The sequence below is a fragment of the Cryptomeria japonica genome, chromosome 7 (genome assembly GCF_030272615.1).
Source record: "Cryptomeria japonica chromosome 7, Sugi_1.0, whole genome shotgun sequence".
Classification (NCBI taxonomy): domain Eukaryota; kingdom Viridiplantae; phylum Streptophyta; class Pinopsida; order Cupressales; family Cupressaceae; genus Cryptomeria; species Cryptomeria japonica.
The window spans coordinates 852,260,714-852,268,326 of NC_081411.1; the positions used below are offsets into that span (position 1 = coordinate 852,260,714).

General features: G+C 33.3%; 1 pseudogene; it reads left to right on the forward strand.

Moving 5' to 3' along the window:
* Positions 1-6,262: 6,262 nt before the first annotated feature.
* Positions 6,263-7,171, forward strand: LOC131028926 (two-pore potassium channel 3-like; annotated as a pseudogene).
* Positions 7,172-7,613: the final 442 nt, after the last annotated feature.

A 7,613-nucleotide genomic window follows, 5' to 3' on the forward strand; every position in this document is an offset into this window, starting at 1 on the left:
AAAACTATTATGAATAAATAAAATTGGAGATAATATATATATATATATATATATATATATATATATATATATATATATATATATATATATATATATATATATATATATATATATATATATATATATTGCTAGACTTTGATAGGTGTACCTTCATAGGTTTTTTTTAGATTTCTTTGTATTTTAAAACTCAAATGTCTATTTTAATTTTTTATTATTATTTATAATATTGTAAATAAAATATTTTTTCTAATTAGACATATTAATTTTAATAATTCTTTTTTTATCTAAAAATATAGATAATAAAACAAATTATTTGGAAAAGGGAGGGGTAAAAATTTATTCAAATCAAATCAAAGAATACAAAGCAGAAGGCCTAAAGCCAGAAAAGAAGCACCAAACAATCAGAGAAGAAGAACCAGAGCCTCAAATGGAACAACTACACAACTCTATCCTGCCCAACTAACTTATCCAACTCCTCCAAATAATCATGCCCCAAGAGGCCCCAATCATCCACATCCCATCCATCTAGGTTCTCAGAAGCCCATTTTGCCAAATAATCTGTCACTCTATTCCATTCCTCGGGGATATGCCAAAGCTAATATGATCCAATGAAGAATAGAGAGACAAAATTTGTTTAACCACCACAACTAATTGCCAATTGGCCTCCTCCAGGTGTTGAGCATTAAGCATACCAACCACAATTTGCAAGTGTGACTCACAAACAATCCTCTTCTAGTCAAGAGAGCAACCAATTTCAATAGCATTAAGAATGGTTATAGTCTCCATAAGGTTATTAGAGTGAAATCCCTTATAGGTAGAGAAGAAGAAAACAACCTGACCATTGCTATCCCTACCAATACCTCCAATACCTACATGACCAGGATTTCCTCTAGAAGACCCATCAGTTTTAACTTTTAAAATTCCTCGGGAGGAGGAAGCCACCTTCCTTCTTTATGAATTTTATGTTTGGACTGCCTCATTTTCCTTCTACTAGAACCTCCAACTCCATTGTCAACTAGATTCAAATTCCTTATCATAGCCAGATCACTAGGTTCAATAGATCCAGAGACATCACATTTAGAAAAAAATAGTTTCCTGAATCTCGCACATAATTCTTCTCCAAACAAGAGCACTAGCTATTTCTGCATCCCAAAAGATCATTTTGTTCCTTTCCAACCATAAATTCCAAATAATAAAAGTTGGATCAAGAAGCCAAGCAATTTGCAGAAAAGAAGGCTTAGCAGGAGGTCGACCCAAGCTATCCCAGAACTCCACTAAAGAGGTGGTATGAACAGACACGTGATTCCATGCACCCCACCATAGGTGCCAAATCTCTCTAGAGTAAGAGCACTAAAAGAAGAGATGAGAAACACACTCTTCACTCAGTTTGCAAATAACAAGTCTTGAAGGCCCCTGGAAACCCCTCTTTTATAAATTCTCCCATGTAATACATCTACTCTAAGCAACTAGCCAAAGAAAGAAGTTACACTTGGGCCAAAAAAAATGATTCCAAACTTGTTTCCACCAAGGCACACCCCTTTGACCATACAACTGCCTATCCAACTCCTGGTATCTAGAGGTAACAACAGTCACATACACATGCCCCTTGAGAACAACGGTCTTAAAGTCTGCTACTCTACTCCATCCCACCTCAACAAAAGCGTCACAAAGAGGCTGAAGGTGAGGAAACTGCGAGATAATCAAGGGATGCCCATCCCAAGAATCATAACAATAAAATCAATTATAAGGACTTGATTCATTTTAAATTAAATTAAATACAAATATTTCTATTAAAAAATAAACCTATTCATTATACGTATTCTTTATTATTATATTTTATATATTTTTTGAAATCATTCTATTTTTAAATACTTTTTTAAAATCATAAATTTTTCAATCATTTTAATATATACAAAATAATTTAATAACTTTTAATCATAAATTTAAATATTTTTCATTAAGTTATCAAAAAATGTTTATTTTCAATTTTTTAATTATTAATAGTTATTTTCTTAAAACCAATTATAATTAATGTTTATTTTCACTTTTTTATTTTTATTTTTTTAAAATAATGTCTAGTAAACTTTTTAACGTGACCGACGACACTGGCATGACACGGCCTCCGGCTCCACGTGAAACACTTTTGACTCGGAGCTATGAACCAGTGAGGCCACAACCGGGGGACCTCATCCCCACACTTCACTTGTTCAAACCCGCGAGCACAATGGCCCAGCGAAGGCACAAGGTCTGCGAGCACAATGGCCCAGCAGGGGTTTGAACCTTGGTGGTCGCTTCACCAACGAAGTGTTTTAACAACGACACTACATGTCCGAAGACAATTGTATTATTACAATTATAATTATATAAAAAATTTAATTAAATTAGGATTATGCTTTTTAGAAAAAAATATTTTTTCATTATAAACTTTGTATTATATTATAATCATTATTTCAAAGCCATTCCCTATATGAAGTGAACAACCTATTTATTAAAATCAATGGTTCAAAATTGAGGACAACACTGCAAGACTGTAGATATAGAAATAAGTAGGTGGTTCACTTCATATAGGAATGTGTTCAACATAAAAAATATGCATTTTAATATTATTATTAGAAAAAAATATGCATAGATAAGTTATATTTTATTATTATCTACTTTTAGTCAAAATATTCCTGAAATGTTATTTCTTTTATTAGAATGTTCTATCTTTTTAAGTTTCTTAAAAGAAAAAATATTGAAAAAGAAAGAACCAACTTTATTTAATTCTATTTTTTCTTCTTTTTTTCTTTTTCTTTTTTTCGTTAAGTTTAAAAATTATTTTAATTATTTATTTATTTTTATAATAATTAAAAATTGTTATAATTAATTTAATATATAATTATTTGTCTTATTAAAATTTTAATTATGATAGAATAGTTATATTTTAAATTAAAATCTTTCTTCTATCACTATTTTCTTTTGATAAGAATGTTGATTAGTATTATCTTCTTTTATTAAATATTCTATTTTTATTTTTTTTATTCTTATTCTTCTACTTTTTTTTCAAGGATTAATTGTAAGTTAAAATTCTATTTTAATTATTTGTGTTTTTTTATGGAACTACAAATAATAATTAAAAGATATTAGAATTTATACATTTCGTCTTATTTAAAATTTATCATTATAGAATAATTATATTTGAATTTTATTCTAATTTATAAAATAAAATAAATTTCAACTTAACACCTAAATTAAATGTTTAGAGCAAGAGATCAAGAAAGAGCAACTAATTTCTGATTACTCATTTCATGTCAATAATTTAAGGATAACATATGTCCTTGGGGAGTTATGTTGATATTAGCATGTCATTTGATTATTATCTCCATCTCCATCTCTCTCCCTTATCTATATCTCCTTACCTCTCCTCATATCTCTCTCTTTTCCTCTTCTATCCTTCTCACTCTATCTATCTCTCTATCTCTCTCTCCCTCTTGTTCCCTCTTTTTATATCTCTCTATTTCTATATCATCTCTCTCCCCCCCGCCTCTCTATATATTTGTATATATTTCTCCCTCTTTATATATATCTCTATCTATCTTTTACTCACACACACATTCCCTCTTTCTCCCTCATCTCTATATCTATATCTCTCTCACTCACACAAACACACACTCTAGCCTATTTCTCTCTCCCTATCTCTATTCTACCTCACTATCTCTAGATCTTATACACTCCTCTTCCTTCATCTCTCTACCTCTCCATATGTCACTTCCTATATCTTTATCTTTCTATCTCTCTATCTCCCCCTCTCTAATTCTCACCCTCTTTCTATCTCTATTTATCCCTCTCCTCCTTTTTCTCTCCTTCCATCTCTCCCTCTTTCTCACCCCCTTTATATTTCACAAGTTATATTTACTCTCTAGATCCTTTCTATCCCTATATCTATCTCTTTCTATCCATATACATCCCTTCTCTCCCTCTTTCTATCTTATCTCTCCCTATCTCCCCATCACTCCCTCTTTTTATAACTCTCTAATTTATACACACACACTCCATGTTTCTCTCCCCTCTCTCTCTCTCTCTCTAATTTCCCCATATTTATCTCTCTCCCTCTCTCTAAAGTCTAAACCTTACTCTCTATTACTTGTCATTATTAGCTCCTTTATGTCACTCTTTCCTCCCCCTCTCTCTCATTCACTCTATATCTCTTGGACAATATATTGAATTTTTTATATTTCTCTCTATCTCTCTCTAGCTAGTCTATCTATCTCTTTCTACACATATATCTCTATCTCTCTCCTTGTCCCTCTCTATCTATCTATATTTTTCTCTATCTATATCAATATGCCCCCTCTCCCCCCGCTCTCTCTCTCTAGGTCATCACTCTCTTTATCTTACCCTCCTCTCTATTTCTCCCCATCTCTCCCTCCCCCATTCCCTCCCTATCCCCCTATCTATCGCTCTATCTCTACCCGTCTCTCCCTTTTTCTTCTTGTATATCTCTATATCTCTCTCTTTCTCTTCCAATAGATATCTATCTCCCCTATATTTCTCTCACCCTCTCTCCATCTCTATTTGTCCATTTATTTATCTCTCTCCCTCTTCCTCTCTCTATATCTCTAACTCTCTAGTTTTATCTCACCATATATATATATATATCATCTCTCCCTCTTCCTTTATATATCTTTCTATCTCTTCCTCTTTCTCTCTCCCTCTTTCTCTCTCCCTCTCTCTCTCTCCTCTTTTTCTATCTTTATCTCCCCCTCTCCCTTGCTCCATCTTTTTTTCCCTCCTCTTTTTCTCTATCTTCATCTCTACCCCTAATCTCTAGACATGCCTCCTCCTATCCACCCATCTCTCTCTCATTCTCCCTCTTTTTGGGCAGGGTCTCTATATCCATATCTATTTTCCTCTCTCTATATCTATCTCTCCCTATAACTTCTTTCATATATCCCTCTATCTATATCTCTCTCTACCACTATATCTCCCTCTATCTATATACCACTTCCTGTCTCTATCTTTATCTTTCTATATCTACATTTTCTCCAACTATTTATTTTTCTCTTCCATATCTATATATATTCATCTCCCCTCTCTCTCTCTCTCTCACATATCTCTCTCTCCTTCTCTCCATTTTCCTCTCCCCATTCTCCATCTCTATCTTCGACTCCATCAATATCTTCATCTTCTTCTCTATCTCTATATCTATTTCTTTACCCATCTCTCTCTCACCCCTCTATATATACCTCTTTCTAGCCCTATCTCAACCTCTCTCACGCTTACCCATTGCAAACATAACATGAGCCTGTTGCTAATAAAACTTGATTATCTTCTCAATTCAAAGGTTTCATTTTAGTTATGATTGAGTCCTTGTAAGTGGATGCATAGTTGATTTTAAGCTATCATCCCTTAATGAAGTCCTTTGTTCCACAAGCAACATCATGGCCACAAATTGACCTCATGAACTACATGCCAATTGATCTTCTGCACCTCTTTAGCATACCCATTACACACCAAAGTGTGATTGCTAGTTTATATTATTTTATTAAAATAAGAATTGTAGTTAATATTACATAAATATAATTATTGTAATATAATTCTAAAATAACAATTATTCAAAATTATAATGATTAAAAATTAAAACAAATATTTTTATTACAATTCAAAATTATAATAATTAAAATTTAGAACAAATATTCTTATTACAATACTATGACAACAAGTACTCGCCACTACATGGCACTTGTTATTTTATCAACTTAAATAAAAAATTAACTAAAAGTTATTCACAAGAAAAAAATTTGTGAACTCAATGAATGTGCCTATTTATAATCTCATAACCAACCTATTATAATTATCGATGCAGGCCGAAAGAAAGATCAAAATGGCATGAACGCAATGACATCTCCATGATCAAGCTCAGATAATTTGCTTTTTCCAATTCCAAAAGAAGAACAGGTAAGGCTTGTTTATCTTCGGATGATTTAAATCACACAAATTAAACTTTAACTTTTAGACTTTAAAGTGTTAAATACTTAGAATTGACTGACATTCCCTTACAAATGTAAAAAATTCAAGGCAAGACGCCCTAAAATAGAAACTCAAATGTGGAATTCCTATACCTAAGACAGAAAGATCAAACAAAACACTGTGTATCAATGATAACATTCAAAGCAATTTAGTTGTAATAGATGCAGCAGATGATGATCATACACTGCAAGAAAACAAACATCTGTGTAGCACAAGGATTAGAAATTTGCATAGAGTAAGATCTGCTCCTGCCATGACCAAGATAAACCAGGTAAAGAATAGCCCTGAAAGGCCAAAACTGGATTCCATTACTTCCATGACCATTCAAGCTTTTTCTTATCTGATAATTTATCTTGTCACAGTGGTCATCTTTTATTGCTTCAGCAAGAACAAATTCTCTGGGTTAAAAACAAATACTGCAGGTGATGCCCTCTACTTTTCCATTGTAACAATGTGTACAATTGGGTATAGAGATATTGTACCCATGACTGTATCAACAAAGTTATTCAGCTCTTTTTTTGCAGTCTTATGATTCATCTTTGTAAAGCTTTTGTTGTGTGGGATGGTGGCCTATGTTTTGAATAAGCAGGAGACTCTTCTACTCAGTGCTGTGGAGGGCACCCCAAATAACATTATAGATGTTAAAAAGGCCAGAAAATGTATTAATGTAATGTTTAATCTTGCTCTTGGGATTGTGATATTGTGCATTGGCATTGGAAGTATTGGTGCACACAAAATTGAGGAACCGAAATGGGTTGATGCATTTTATCTCTCAGTCATGTCTGTGACCACTGTTGGGTATGGAGATCATGCATTTAAAACACTCCAGGGCAGGATGTTTGCCTGTGTTTGGCTTCTTTTCAGCACACTTTTTGTTGCCCGTGCAGTTTTGTACTTTGCAGAATGCAAGGCAAAGACTGATGAAAGAAAGCATTCTATTGCAGAACGTGTGTTGCAAAGAGCTGTGACTGCTGAGGATTTAATGGCGGCTGATATGGATCATAATGGGCTGGTGACTAAATCAGAACATGTATTGTATAAACTGAAGGAGATGAAAAAAGTGCAGGATATAGATGTTGTTCAGATTACAGAGCAGTTTGATCGATTGGATTGTGAGAATAGTGGTAGGATTACTCTGAAATCTCTGTTAAGTGGTATTTGAGATAGAGTAAGTTTGTGTATAATTAGAAGCACTGATAGTGGTCACTAGGTGCAATGACATTAAGATGAATTCATCTGAGTGTTATGTATTTAAGGAATGAGCCTTACTTGGAGAAGGCTGAAGCTATTCTGGTTTCAAAACAGACCTTTCGTACAGCGTGATAGCGACGTGTTAGTCAATTGCAGCCGTTTACTGCAAAATCTACGGTGTAAAATGCGCAACTAACACGCGTGTAGTCAATCCGTACTGCCGTTTTGGAGCCAGAATAGACGCGTCCCTTGGAGAAAATAGCTGCAAATCATAACATCATATCAAGTGTCTCTCATTTTGAATTTGGTAGCATTTAACTATGCGCTGTTTTGAGATTCAAAAAAGTTTCTGACTTCACCTGTAATGTGTATTAGGTACTTGGTAAGTATAATGTTAGGGGTGGAGTAAGTTG